The 15,307-nt window shown below is 51.7% G+C and overlaps 1 protein-coding gene across 6 annotated transcripts in view; it reads left to right on the plus strand.

Annotated features, from left to right (window-relative positions):
• PALD1 (phosphatase domain containing paladin 1) overlaps positions 1-15,307 on the plus strand; it is a 94,999-nt gene that overhangs the window by 15,325 nt on the left and 64,367 nt on the right. The window contains exon 1 of one of the 6 annotated variants that reach the window (XM_090278147.1): positions 3,299-3,348. The exons of 1 other annotated variant lie outside the window; for it this stretch is intronic. The gene's annotated coding sequence lies outside the window, so the exon portion shown is untranslated. Of the gene's footprint in view, positions 1-3,298; positions 3,349-6,189; positions 6,261-6,345; positions 6,631-6,656; positions 6,829-15,307 lie in introns of those variants that run through there. 4 more of the 6 variants (XM_090278144.1, XM_090278143.1, XM_090278148.1 and 1 more) reach the window with 4 other exon arrangements.

Here is a 15,307-nt window from a genome sequence, read left to right on the forward strand (position 1 = left end):
GAGACTTGCCTGAGTTCGCACAGCTTATAAGTGACAGAAATGAATTAAAACTCATGTCTCCCTGATGCCAAAGCTGGAACAAATCACTGAATATTGCGAGAGTTGGCAGTGCCCCCGCAGGACATCCACTTTCACCCTGAGCTGACCTGGGAGGTCTTGCTGAGTCGTCGTCGGTGGTGGCGGCAGCCGTCCGTCTCGAGAGACGATGGTGTAGCTTCTTAAGAGTCTATCTGCACCGCCGAGAATGGCTGTGCAGTCCGCCTCTCCAGTGAAGCTGAAGCTACAGAGCCTGGGCAGGGTGATATGGAGGGTCTGCTGTTGCCCATGCAGCAGACCCCCCCTCTCTTCGCAGCTGAAGGGTCCAAGGGAAAGACGGAGTCAATACAGCTTGGCTTCAGGTGCGCCGCAGGAGTTGCCAGTGTTGACTACAACGTCAAACCGCCTTAGGGACTCCGGCTCCGGATTTTCTGTCGGGGTTTACTCCCTTAGCCTTTCCCCTGAAGAGGTATGCCGCAAGGCAGCGGAGGTTTTTTGGAATCAGAGTTTTCCTTCTCTGATGTGCCCTGACTGGAAGATCGAACCAGCGACACTTAGCTCGCAGGCCGACGCTCAATCCACTGAGCCAAACCAGCCAGGGGCAGTCTTGCTGAGTATACACCCCAATTCCCCACCCCCATCCAGGGTCCGAGTCCAGTACTCTGCTCTCACCCCTTCTCCCCAAGGAAACACATCTATCAGAAGCTATCAGTTTATTTGTCTGCCTCTCCCACAGGTCTATGAGTGACTAGGGCTGGGCACATAGTAGGTGCTTTAAAAATGTCCCATGGAGCTCAGATGCTTAAGCAGCTCTCCCAGAAACAGGGGTGGTGGTTCTACAGGGACCAGAAGACAATGTCCTGCCCTTGAGCCTTTTCTGCTCCAGCTGGACAGACCCAGACCTCTCAGCATTTCCCCAGGGCTGGGCTGCAGAGCTCTACCCTCTTGCTGTCTGTCCGGGATTCAGTACCCATGTTCCTGGGCAGACATGGTCTCATCAGTGGGGAGTCCACTGAGGCGTGGGCTGGGGTGAGTGGTGAAGGCTGCTGGGTGTGGGGGCACCTGTCCCTGGGTGGTCTGCGCCACCCCACTAGAAAGAGGCTAGCTCTTCAATGCCCTAGCTTTTAAAGAGAGGACACCTCAACCTGGGCTGGGCTGAACTGTGGGGTGGAGTGGGAATAGGGAGCTGGGGCAGAACTGGGAGGGACCAGCCAGGAACGCTGTGCACAGGGATGTCAATATATATGTGGGCCCTGGGCTTGTGCTGTAGTCAGCACTGTCCCCCACCCTCCTCTGCACCCCAGTGCTGTCTTATGCTTTGTGGAACTTATCATGGTCTATCTTCAATCATAGTTATTTCTCTGTTAACGATGACAGTAAAGGGTGGTGCTGCATATTTTAAATTCATTGCCTCATGTAAGCCCCACGACCACCTGCTTGGGCAAATGTCATTGTTGCCCTTTTACAGATGAGTCAGCGGAGGCTCAGAGATCTTCGAAATTCCTAAAATAGCCCCACCAGTACAGTATCCTATACCATTCTGTTGTGTTATCTTCTTCCTAGCACGAGTCTCTCAGAAATGATCTTGCTTCTGTTTGTACTTGTTTATTATATCCCTCACCCCCACCCTACTAAAATGTCAGCCTCATGAAAGCAGGACCTCATCTGCTTTGTTTACTGCTCAGGTCCTTGAACAGGGCTTGAAATATAGAAGGGATTCTGTTAATGTTTGTTGACTGACTGACTGAATGAATGAACTACTTGTTGAATGAATGAGCCAGGATTCCTTATCCCTTTTTTCTTTTCTTCTGAAGGAGCGCTCTCCCTGTAGTACTTGAGGGATGTTCTGGAGATGGAATCACCCTTCTCCCACATCTCCTGGGCACTTTGAGTCAGATACTGAGTGGTGCTGGGGATGAGAGGGGAGATCCTTCTGCCCTTGCAGACCTCATCATTCTGCATAGCATTTTCAGGCAAAATCAGTTTTGTGCAATGCAATCAGCAAAAATAAAAATAAATAGGATAGGGCAGGTTAGAGAGTATCAGAATGCATCAGACACAGTAAGGCTAAGCATTTGTGTGTGTGTGTGTGTGTGTAAAACACACATATATTCATTTCTCTGTGGAGCTGGTGGTCCAATGGAAAATGTATTGTTTACTTTGAGTCTTGGTCAAAAAAGTTTGAACATAGTGTGTGCATTTGAGAAGTGGGAGATGGCATCCTTGAGTCTGGAGGGTACAACCAATAAAATGACTAATCCTGCTTATAATGATGATGCCAATTATTGGACATACATTCTGTGCCAGGTGGAGGTAGGTGCTCAGGTCAAAGACCCCTGCACAGAGGTGATGGGGAAATAATCCAAGAGCAAACAAAGATCTTGTGAGCCAGGAAGACTGCCTGGAGGAGATGAAACCTGAATTCAGCTTCAAAGAACCCTTCTGCCTTGGCAGGTTCAGGGTTGGGTGAGAGTTTGAGCTCTGGTGGCAACAATAGTAACAATAACGAGAGCTGCTGGGTCAGTGAGCTCTGGCTGAGTGCCAGGCACCCCTTTAATCCTACAGACATTCCCAAGAGATAGAACTGCTTTTCACATAACTTTACAAATGAGGAAAATAAGACTTGGAGAAACACAATGACTTTCAGGGTAGGAGGTTACATAATGGTGAAGTTGCTGAGGTTAGATCCAGGGCAGGTTCACCCTGCTCAAAGCCAGTGTCTTTAAGCCCCAGACTGCACACTGAATGCGCCTGCATCCCAGGAACTGGGCAATGTGCCTGGAAGGGCAGACAGTCACAGCAGACAGAGATGGGTCTGTGTTGGGACTTGGGCAGTAGAAATGCATACCTGAGGCTCAGAAATCATCTGCCTCCAGAGAAGACGGCAGGCTCCAAGACACCCAGCCTGGAGGGTCTATGTCCCCAGTTCTTGGCAATAGCATGGCCATGGGCATCAAGACCAGATTGGCCCCCTGCCCTGACACTGCCCATTCCTCCAACCCAGTGTCCCCAGCTGGGGCAGGCTTGTGGGGGGAACAAAGAGCAGAAAAGAGCAGTAGGGCCTGTTTCTCATCTTTTGTCAAGTCTCATCCTTGCTGGTTTGAACCCAGCTCCTCTGCCTTCCAGAGAGTCATTTGTGCCTGTCAGGAAATAATTCTTGGCTTGAACGTTGCCACGAGGGAACTGGGGGGTTCCCATAGCTTATTTTTCTGTGCAGGAACTAAACTTGGGAGTTCTCTTGCAAGAGCACCAGCACCTTGCTTGCTTCGGTGGAGGGGGCCGTGGACAGCTACAAGCAATTCTTCTGGAAGTGTGAGTAATGGGGTTATTCACTATTCTTTGCACCAGCAGCCTGATTTTGGACTGTAGTAGGTTGGTTTGTGTGCATGTTGCACATACTCACATATACACACAGGCTCATTTGTGTATCCACATTCACACCCATTGGACACTTGCACAGACATGTACTCCCTTATTCACATCTTTGCAAATGTGAGTTCACACATGTGCAACACAAGCACATATGTGTGCATACACAGGCACATGTTTGTACACCGGACCCTGGCATTCTTTAAACAATAAGGTGGTATCTTGGGTGCTGTGCATGTGGAATGTGGGGTGGTGGTTGAGCTGGCAGAGAGCTGCCTGAGTGGGTGGAGGCTCTGTTCTGGGACCATCGATGCTTTCTCAGAGACTTTTGGGCTTCTGCTCTGATCTTCCAGGTCTCTCGCAGCTGCCGTGACAGTTTGGGCAGAGAGAATTGGCCCAACTTATTCTTCCCTCTGCCTGGGGCTGGGTAGAGTGCCCTCTCTTGGGTATACTTAGGGCTGCTCTGTGTCCCTTCTTTCTTCTTTCCCTCAGTCTTCAGCCTCCTCCCCTTCCCAGGTCCACAATGGGGCAAATCTGGTCCTGAAGGCTTTCTTGTGTTAGGGGCACACCAGCCCCATGGCCAGCAAGCAGCCAGAGACATAGGGCTCCCTGCCCTAAGCAGGACTTGGCAGAGCTTCAGGGGCTGAGGTGTGCTGACGAGGCTGGACACTGGTCTGGATGCAGTCTGTAGTTCGTCTCTGAGACACCTCCAAGACACCAGCTCTCTACTTTTTTTTTTCAGATTCAAAAGAAGAGTGGAAGGATAAGGTGGAAGGATAAGAGAAAGGGAGGACACATAATGAAGAGTATAGCTCCCTGAACTGCTGCTAGGGTCTTATTCTTCACATAGGCACAGAGTAGATTTCTTTGCTTTCCACTGTGGCCCAGCCCTGTACTTTTGGGGTCTACAAACTGAGCCCCAAGCTGTCATTGGAACCAAAAGGGCTGTGACTGTTGGCTCCTCTGGGGACATCTCTGCTCTGGGCGTTTGGGCTTAATTCAACAAGAACACCTGCAATTGCATGGTGGATGCAAATGAATGAATAATGATGTTCTAGGCACGGTACTGGGGAGCAGGGATGGAATTTTGTCCTCCAGGAGCTCTGTCTAGAGAGACAGACAGACACATACTCCAGCATGTGCTGGACAGTGAGGAGAGAAGAGTAGTGTGTGTGTGTGTGTGTGTGTGTGTGTGTGTCTGTGCCTGTGCATGAATGTATGTGTGCATGCACATGCTAGTACTATGCACACCCTACCTTAGTCCTGGCTGTAATGAGGAATTATTCTGGAATATAGCATCCTCAGGATGGCAGGTTATCAGTTGGGGAATCTGACAGTTGGAGGGTTAGGTTATGGGGTTGTGGCAGGAGGAGAAAGGAAGGGAATGGTGTCCAAGGATGGAGCCTACGATGTGACAGACACTATGCCAGGGCATCACACACTCTTGCTTCCTGGTTCCTCAACATCTCTGTGAAGGAGGACAGGCCACCTTTTAGATGAGGAACTTGGGGATCAAAGAGTTTTTGTCACTTTTCCCAGACTGCACAGCCAGTAAACAATGAGCCAATTTGAGCCTAGCTGAAAGGCTGACTCTGAAGGTCAGATCTGCTTCCCAAGACCACTTCTGGACTTCATCTGCTCTTCTCCTGGCACACTTTAGCTAGGGCAGGAGAAGCTTGGAGGTGAGGACAAGTCTTCCTGGGCCTCAGTTTCCTCATCCACTGAAATAGGGATAATAAAAGTAAGTATAAAATCATGCAGGTGAAGCACTTGAGACGTAGGCGCTGGAGACTGGTAAGCACCACAAATGACAGCCGTTTCTCTTGTCTGTTTATTCTTAGGGTTCACGGGGGTGGGGGTGGGGGTGCTGTAGGGTCTCTGTGCTCCTCGCCCAACACAGGATTTTCTGGCTTAACTTTGAACAGAGGTAAGGCCTGAACTGCCTTCATTACGGGAAATCTGGGATCCATTCACTCCCGGTCCATCCCCGATGGAGAGAGAGGCAGGTAGTAGTGACAGGTGAGGAATAAGGATTTCCCTGACTGTGGAGCGGAAAGAGGAAGTGACTCACTAACCACACAACAAAGCCTGTCTCCGGGAGAGGAAGCCACGGTAGAGAGTGAATGCACGTGGATGCCCACGGGGGTGTGTGAGCCAAGAGCGAGCTTGGGCTTCTGGGCATGGGGTAGGCCTGGCTGGGCTGCTGCGCAGTGACAACTCCGCGCAGCGCGGGAGGCGGGGGCGAGCTCACCTGAGGAGCGGGCATTGTGCGTATCACCGATGGGAGCCCAGGGATAGGGACAGAGGGACCGCCTTCCATTCGGAACTTTCTTGCCGGGTCTTCATTTTTCGCCTCCGGGGGCGGAGGGGCGCATTTCCCTGGGTGTTCAAGCCTTGGGAGAAACCCACTCTTGAGCGGACAGTTTGTTCTTTAAGGGCTCGCCCGTTGACACTTGTGGTGGCTGAGGCCCAGAGAAGGCAAATAGCCTACCTAGATCAGGTTGCACAGCACAGTATGGCCCGCCTGGCTTTAAAAGGCAGAGAGAGGCGAGGGAAGCCCAAGCTCTCCTCTCTCCAGGGGAACTGGTGTCTGGGAGGGGGTGTGTCGCCGACAGCGTTTGCTTCTTTCTCCAGCCAGAAAGGCTGGATGTAGGTTTGGGTATCTTCCAGAACGAACCGAATTAATGACAAGGGAAGAGGAACTGGCTTCCCAGGCAGTCTCCCCCGCCCCAAACTTTTCCTCCCGAAGCTGGTGGGCGGACGGAAGGAGGAAGCAGGGCCAGGGAAGGTGGGGCCAGCCGTTCCCTCCTGGCCCCGGAGCCTCGGCTCTGGACGCCTAACCGGACACGGCTCGGGTGAGTGTGTCTTTAAATCCGAGCCCACCGCCCCCTAGTCGGCTGGGGCTGGGGCTCAGGCTGGTCGGGCGTTGGCGGGAGCGGTGATTGGCGGCCCAACCGAGACCGCCCCTCGGCGTTGGGGGCGCGGGGCGCCGGGACCACAGCTGCACGCCTGGGTTTGGGTCGCGCAGCTCCCACCGTCGGCGAACGCAGGTTTTTGCTGTGGTGACCGCGCCTGATAGCGCTTGGCCTGCCCGCCTCCGGAGTCACCTCTGGATGGGCTGGGGAAGTTGGGAGGAGCGAGCCGGAGCCCGCGCCGGGCTCGTCCCGCCGCTGCCTGACTCGGCGCCCGCAGTCCCGGCGCTGCGCGCCTACCGCAGGCTGGCAGGTACAGATGCTTGCCAGGGTAGGGTAGATCCGGGAGTCTTCTGCTCCCCCACCATTCCCGGCTGCTCCGACCACCCACTCCCCATCCCCTGGAGCTCACGCCTCCCCAGGCTTCCCGGAGAGGAGAGGTTCTGGGCCCCCACCCAAACTCGCACGGGATTGGTGCCTGGGAGAGAAGCGGGACATCACGTACTAAACAGTGAGCAGATATTGGGTCGTTTTGTTTGTCGCGCTCTAGACTACCCCTCTCCTGAGGTTTTCTTTGATCTCTGTAGATGTGGGCTGGCTACACCTCCATTCTTCATGGCTAGGACTGGGGGTGGCCCCTTAGCTGGGCTTCCTGGGGGAAGCGAAGCTGTCTACCGACCCACACGTGGGGGGTCGGTCCCCCAGGCTTATATTTAGGGGCCTTGAGGCCTATGGAAGGGGAAGAGTCCAGAGGTACCAGTGGGCACGAGCTGTGATTCTGGGCCACTCTGGCCGTCTCCCTCTGCAGGCCTGGGTCTCCTGGGAGAGCCTCCTTTTCAAAAAGCAGAGTATGGTGTGTGGGAGACCTGCTGCACCCCATTTACAGTGGTAGGGATAGTTGAAACATGCCCTTATCTCATGGAGAGTCAGAGATGGGTTCATCAAGCTTCTGGGATTCTTTACTTTTCCAGCCAGAGGCCCAACTACGAACTCCTTGGCTTTTATTCAGGGCAACCAGACCCGGTGACCAGGCACCTCTTAAATGCCAGGCACTGGGCTCTGCCTGGGAGGATGGCAGGGGTGGGAGGTGTTGGAGGGTTCTGTCCTCTGGTGGCTCAGCCCCATGGGGAAGACAGGACATACACACACAAAGTTTGTTGATACGGGGTTCCATACCAGTTCCGGTCTAGTAATAATAGTGGAAATGCCAAGAGACTACCCATGATTAGTTGCTAAGTGAGTAACATGTAGGCTGTGTTGGGGCTGGGGGCGGTCGCTGGGATCAGTACTCATGCAGTCATGCAAATATGCTTAAAATGTTTCAGCTCCATACCGATCCTTTCTAATTACCCTGCTAGTAATGAGGACCTCTCAGTACCCCCTGGGACAGGGGGCCAGGAGGGCTCAGGAAATTCTTCATATATGTGCCCCCGGCCCCACTTCACGGGTTTTTTTTCCTGCTAGCAGATTTCTGAAGGAACCCATTTGATTTTTGGGATCAGGCAGAGCACTGGACTCTCCCAGCTCTCCTGGGGCCTCTGAGTTTTGGGGTCTAGATCCAGCCTTATCGGACGTTTAGAGGCCAGAAGGAAGGAAGTTCTCACTTCCTTTTTGAAGAGCCTCTATTGCTTTGGGCTGGGGATGAGGTTGGGAGGCTGGAGGAGGCCCTGAACCAGACAGTTTCCTGTGAGTGCAGACAGGCACTCTCCCATTCACTGGCCATTGGTGATGGAGTTGAGGTGTTGGAGGAGGGTGGCTGCTGGGCAGGGCTGACTTGAGGTGGGAGGTACCTGGGGCAGCACTGACCTCACGTCTGAGGTTTCTGTTTTGTCTGGGGCTCTGTCCCTCCCCCAACATCCCTGGCGGATTTCTGCTTTTCTGGAACACTTTGCGGAGGTGGCAGTGTGCTTGTACTTGTAGCCTTGGACGCTGTTCTGGGAGTAGGAGTTGCTGAGCTCACCCCACAGCCCTTGGCCAGCACTCTGAGCACTTGGGTAAATGTGCCCAATTCACCTCCAAACAGGTGGCACACAAAGGTCACTCCAGTACAGGCAGGGAGTGCTGTATGAGCAGAGATGTATGCGCACTCAGATTTACAGTGTGTGGGCAGAGACAGAGACACTGGATGGAGACATGATGAAGACAGAAAGACAATGGAGGTGGGCAAGACATGTGGGGGCAGACCATGTGAATGCAGAAACATGGACCACATGCAGGCCACAGACACTATGTAGAGAAGTCTGCACCTTCATGGGGGTTTGAACCTCCCTGCATGAGAGGCTGACATGTCAGTGGGCAGACATATGAGCTTCTGACGTGGATGAGAACTGACATTCACGGGCACAAAATGGAGCCACATGCAAGAGGCTTGAGTACTGGGGCAGACATGGAGTTACCTGTGGGCTCCCTGAGGACAGAGACACATATACTTTCTGAGTCAGCTGACAGCAAGGTCAGAACACGCACAGAGGTGGGTACCGAGATGTGGTCTGAGTTATGTCCCACTCAGTCATCCCCGTGACTCCGTGTGACAGTAGTGGTCCTGTTTGGGGTGATAGTGCAGGTGCTTTGTGGTGTGGCTTCATTTGTAGACACCTACTGTGGGGTTTGAAGACCCCAAAGGGCTCAGTAGTCTCTGTTTTGCTCTAAGAATCATCGGACTTCCTCTTTACCTAGTAACTGGGCTGGGTGCAAGCCTTAAGCACGAGCAGGGGCTCCCTGAACCTTTGAGTCTCATCTTCCCTGAGTCTCCAGAAGTTTCCTGAAGTGAGGCTGTGTCCTGTGTAGGGGAGCAATCTGGCTGGGGACTCCTTCTGAGCCCAAGCCTGAGGGTGTCTGGCAGGGAAGGAACCATCCCTGGGGGTTAGAGAGAGTAGCAGTGCTATGGGGTCTTTGATGCAGTCATTGTTGTTCTCTGGTGTGGACTGCACCTCTCTGACACCCTGGGCTCCTGCCTCTGGCCACAATTGCTTCTCATCTGCCCACCCTGGAGACTGGGAGCCAAAGTCTAGATACAGCTTGATATTAATTCACTGTATGACCCTGGAGAAGTTACTTAATGTCTTAACTCACTAAAAATGAAATCCCTCATTTAAAAAATGGGGCCATAACCCCTAGTCCTTGTGGGTGTGGGAAGGGTTAAATGCTAGATAATCCATGGAAAGCTTATGGTCTGGTCCTGGCACAGAGTGAGCACTCAGTCAGTGGAGCTTTGATCATGAGCCTGGGGCCAGGACTCTCCAGAGCTGCTCCAGCAGCCAGGTGCCTGGCCCAGGAAAGCTGGGCATGCAGGCAGCTCTTGTTTGTAAGCTGGAGGGCTTTGTCCTCACTCCTGCTCACCAGCCACTCCTTAGCTCTGTGGGACCTCCATACAGGGTCAGGAAATGGCAGGCAGGGCATATGGAAGCTTGGGCCTGCTGCCTTCTGGGCCTCTGGGAGGGGAGCCAGTGGTTTGCTAAGAATAGCCCCAAATCATGGCTCTGCCTCCCAGTGGGCAGCCGTGTACCTCCCTGGTCCAGGGCCAAGGAGCTTGCAGATGGGCCTTTTATGTATCCTACAACTGGCACTCAGAATGGTTATGGGCCTGGGAGCAGTAGACTCGGTCTGGGAGGAGGCTCTGCTGCTCTTTCTAGGTCTTTGGCTGGGACCTGAGGAAAAAGAAGGTTCCTCTCCCACTCAGAGCTTGTCCTGACCACTGCCCCACCACCCTGCCCTGATCATCTTCCTAGCTCTACGGTGGCTCTGGAACCACACCACTAGGGTCCAAATTTTGGCTCTCTCTTTCACTAGCTGTGTGCTCCTGGGCAACTCACTTACCCTCTCTGTGCCTGATTTCCTTATGTAATAGGGTTAATGATAGTAACTCTCATAAGAATGTCTCAAGGATGATAGGAGGTAGTGCATGGAGAGTACCTGTTAGAGTGTGGCTCATAGTAAGTGCTCAGTAAACTTGAGGTGCGTCTGTTATCACCACTCTCTCAGCTGATGGAGAGACCTGTGAGGCCTGAGACCAGGGTGCTTGCACAGTGCCTCATGGTGGGAAGGCACCAGGGTGCCTCTTGATTTGAGTTCCTGGCCAGGGGTTCAGCATGAGATGCAGGGGACCAGAGATGAGTGACACTCAGCCCCTGCCCCCTGCCAGGTGAGAGAGACACATATGTACATTATACTATACCCCGCTGGTGCCTTCCCAGGATCTGTGCTGGCTATGGGTGGAGGTGGAGGGAGGGAATGGCTTTCCTGGGGGCAGGGTGATGCTTCAGGTGATGCTTTGAAGGATGGCCAAGAGTTTGCAATGGTGAGGGAAGGCTTCCCAAGCAGAAAGAGCAGCCCATGCAAACGTGTGACACAGTTTGGTGTGCATAGCAGACAGGAACAGATCAATGGATCTGGGGAGGGGTTCCACCCTCTGCACTCCTGGCCTGTTAGTAAAGACCTTCCATGTTGGGCCCTTCTGTCTCTCACACCCTGGGCTCTGAGGCAGCCCTGGTTTCCCTGTTAGGACATAGGCTAGAGGCCCACCAGAATTCCTCCCACTGCCCTTTTAGGAATCAAATTCTCTGTTCCCCCATTCTTCAGATACCCCCCTGCCCTCTTATAAATGCTGTCATTCCTCCCTGAGGCCCCTCATTTTTGAGCTGGGGCTCAAGACTGGTCCTGCCCCATAATCAACATGCCTATTTTTGATCTTAGACAAGATACCCATGGGTTAATAAATCCTCCCCCCCTTCCTTTTGATGAACTGAACTCCTTAGCCTTTCCTAAGGAGTGAATGTCTAATGGTGGAATTTCTGGACTTCAGAAATTGTTTTGTATATTTCTTGTAACTGATATGTGGACTGGCTTTAGCTACGAGGGTGTCCTGTTTGGGCTACTCTAGGAGAGAGAAATGGGGCATCTGGGGTTACCTGCATGACCGTGGCAGGCAGTGAGGAGAATCTGAGAACTGGGTGTGTCGCTGATGACCCTGCAGGCTCCCAGGGAGCCAGGGCTTTCGGAAATTCCAGGAGGAGGGAGGGTGTGGTGCTGGGAAGGCTGTGTGGGTCCACTGCTGGGTTTCCCGCCCTCGCCCATGAGAAGCCCATGAAGCTTGGTCAGCATTGGGGAGGGGGGGAAGAGGTGGGCGTCCTCAGATGACCTTGGACTGTTCTAGTCTCTGTAGCCTGCTGAGCCCCAGGGCCTGCCTGTCTGCAGGTGTGTGGCTCCATCCTGCCTCCCCAAAGTGGAGGACAGGCACACCTGGGTGTTTTGAAGATTCTGTTTAGAAAGCACAGAGGGAATTTCTCCTGCCCTTTTCCTTTTCCTGGAATTGTAGACCCCATGAAAGAGTTAACCCCTCTCCTGCTGGTCACAAAGTGGCTGGTGGATATGTCCCCTTTGACTGCTGCCCTGTAGTTACTGAGCCCTTCCTCATGGGACCCCTGAGATTGCTGCTGACCTCTTAACTCTCCATGAGCAGCCCTCTCTCAGAGCCCAGGGCCCTGTTGTCAGGGCCTAGAAGACCTCACCCAGCCTGGGTCTGATGGGGCCCCCACATGCATCCTTGCCCAGTGGTGCTTTAGCCTTAGTCTGACCACCTTCTTAGTGGGTGTTCACTCTCTGCCCTCCACGCAGCCCTGTCTCTTGATGGAGCTCATGAACTCTGTGAGTCTCCTGCAGGAGCTGCTCTGCTGCCTCGCTCCAAGACCTGTTGGGAAGCTCTGGTTTCCAAACACCCCAGAGAAAAGGGCCCTCCCTGGAGACGGGGTGGCGTTGCAGAGCCCTTGGGGGAGGTGCAGGGCAGGTCTCTCCTCTGCTGGGCTCTAAACCGGGCTGAGGCACAGGCAGGTAAGCCCCGGGCTGGCAGTTGATGGCTTCCTTTGAGCCCAATTTTCTCATCTGCAAAATGGGTGTAATAATTATTTCCTTGTCTACCTTCAAATTTTTTTTAGAATTGAGATAACATTCAGTTGACACAAAATTAACCGTTTTCAAGTGCACAATTCAGTGGTGTTGAATACATTTACAATGTTGTGTGACCATTGCCTCTATCAGTTTCTAAAACATTTCCCTTGCCCCAAAGGAAAACCTGTACCTATTAAGCGGTTACTCCCATTCTCTCCTCTACCTTACTTTAACATTTTTTAATTGAGGTTTATGTACCACAACATCCACCCATTCTAGGTGTGTAGCTGGGTGAGTGCTGGTGAGTGTCATGGACGTGTTGCCACCACCTCCATCAAGTTCGAGAACACTTCCATCACCCGGAAGGTTCCCTGTGGTTTGTTGTGGTCAGTTACCACTCCCACCCCTGGCCTCAGGCCCCTTGCCTTCTTCTTGTCACCATGGTTTCGTTTTTTCTACATTGTCACATAAGTGGACTCATTTAATGGGTAGTCTTTTATGAATGGCTTCTTTATTCAACATGATTTCTTGAGATGTGTCCGCAGTGCTGCATGTGTCTGCATCGCGTTCCTTTTTTACTGCTGAGTAGTATTCCTGTGTGTGGAGGGAGCCAGCTTATGTTCCCAGTGGATAGATGCCCACCCTGCTTTTTTTTTTTTAAGAACTTATTCATTTAGTTATTTTTCAAGAGAGGGAGAGAAACATCTATGTGAGAGGGAAACATAAACTGGTTGCCTCTCGTTGTATCCTGACCAGGGACCGAAACTGCAACTCAGGCATGTGCCCTGACCGGGAATCGAACTGGTGACCTTTTACTTTGCAGGACAGTGCCCAATCCATTGACCCATGTGGGCCAGGGCCTGCCCTGCTTTTGGAAATATTTTCAATTAAAAAAATAATGTAAAACAGCTATCTTTATGAAAGATTCAAGTAGTAGCTTCATAGAGAATAAAATGTGAAAAGCCCCCTTCCCTGCTCCTCCTCCTTCCTTTCTGTCTTCACCAGGGGTTTATACTGTCAGCACTTACTGAATATCCCCGAGTCTTTTTTCTGTGCCTCTGTGTGACTTTGTGTAGTTTTTGGTTTGGGGATATAAATGGGATCACACTTAGTCCATGGCTCTGGGACCCACTGTGTCACTTAGCCATCAGCCCCCAGCACTGCCACTGGAGTTCTGAGCACATTTCCTGGGAACAATGCCCCTGAGCTGAGGGCTGAGGGATGGGGCTGTCCATCTCCCCCTGGCTCTGAGTTGGGGCTCAGTGAGGCTTCGGGGAGACAGAATGAAGGCTTCCTGAGTTCAGAGCAGGTTTATGGAGGAGAGAGGTGTTGGAGTAAAAGGGATCATTCTGTCGTGAGGGCAGACAAAGTGGTGTGTGGGTGGACGTGCTTCCACTACTGCCTCCCACTCAGCAGCCAGCAGCAGGGGCTTCCTCTTCCTGTCTCTGTGAAGTGTCTCTGGTAGGAATGGGCCCAAGGAGGGGGTGATTGGTTGGGACGACCGTGGACAGAGGCTTTGAGGCCTCCCTTCTTGCTGCAGTGGAGATAGCCCTTGCAGGGTCAGACCTTTTAGGAAACTCTTAGGTCCCACTGCTGATGGGACCCTGTCTTGAGTGGCAGGCTGTGCCTGGTGAGTGTGGGTGGAGGGGGGGATGTCTTCAGCCTCCTGAGGAAAGGGCTGACTATGCTCAGATTTGCACGTCCCTGGCTCAACCCTGACCCCAGCCAGTTGGGTCATGGAGTCTCTGAATCTGTATGGTCATGCTCCTTTCCTTGACACTGTCATTGTGTATAAATGATTCACAGTTCCTGCATACTTACTGACACTGGTGAGTTTCATCGTTTTTAAGTTTTTCTTAGTTTAATAATTAAAAAAGTCAGGTCTTACTACTATTATATTGAGGGAGTTCCAGGAGACAGGAATCCTGTTGGAGTTCTAGGGTAGCCCCCTGCTCACCCAGGATGGCCTTGTCTGGTGACTTAGTTTTTCATCTGAGCCTCCTTCCCCGAGCCCTTGGGGATGGTGTAAGGGGAGGCAGAGATGGGTGGACCTGGGAGAGAAGCTGTCAATAGGTGGGTTTGTTTTCTGTGATTTCCCCAGTTTAGTGCTGTTCAAACCTGGGTAATATGTTGACCCTCCCCCTTCTAAAAATAGATCTATTGAGATATAATTCACATGCCATACCATTCACCCACATAAAGCATAAGTTCAGTAGCTATTAGTAGATTCAGAGTTGTGCATCTGTCACCGCAGTCTAATTTTACAGCATTGTCATCAACCCAAAAAGATGACCTGCACCCTTAGCTGTTACTCACCACCCCCAGCCCATGATCCACTTCCTGTCTCCATAGGTTTGCTTCTTCTGGACATTTCCTATAAATGGAATCATATGGTTTTTTTTTTTTTTTTTTGTGGACTCCCTTTTAAAGGAAGAAAAGCCTCATTTAAGTTTTTTTTTATCGGAATACAGCTTAAATGTGTACAAATGTAAAACTAGCTAATGTGCCTTAGATTTACATAGTTTTTACATAACTATAAAATAAACATGAAGTACTAATAAAACCAGAAAGCCAACCCATTTCAAATGAATAATGTTAATTTATTGGAAGGATGTAATAAATAGCAACTACATTGCCAATGTTGGGTTGATAGTGGGGACTTGTGCTCCCCTGTTTCCCTGTCCCTGTCAAGTGTGCCTGCTATACAGAATGACATTAATAATATTGGGTTGGTTGGATAGTTTGGGGTAATTCTGGTTATTCATATTTGAGCCCAAACTGCCAGTGCATAACCCCCAAATGTCTGTTTTAATAGTGCATCGCTTGATTCCTGGAAAGCTGGCTTGTTTTATTGAACCTGAAGGTGGAATAGTGGCATTATTGATTCTGTATATAGTAGATCTTAAACCCACTTCTTGTGGGAATCAGGAATTTCACACAAACAGATGGGCTTTCCTCAGTTCACACAGATGGTCTTAACGTGAACATGGTCCCGATGTCTTAGAGGATAGGGCTTTTGAACTGGGTACATCCAGGCTGCAAGGGCTTTGGGGTGGCTCAGGTCTCTACCACACTCCCTCTTCTATTTGAACCACATCGCAGTGTGA

This window comes from Furipterus horrens, unplaced genomic scaffold (assembly GCF_987537825.1).
Source record: "Furipterus horrens unplaced genomic scaffold, mFurHor1.1.pri manual_scaffold_5, whole genome shotgun sequence".
In the NCBI taxonomy this organism is placed as follows: domain Eukaryota; kingdom Metazoa; phylum Chordata; class Mammalia; order Chiroptera; family Furipteridae; genus Furipterus; species Furipterus horrens.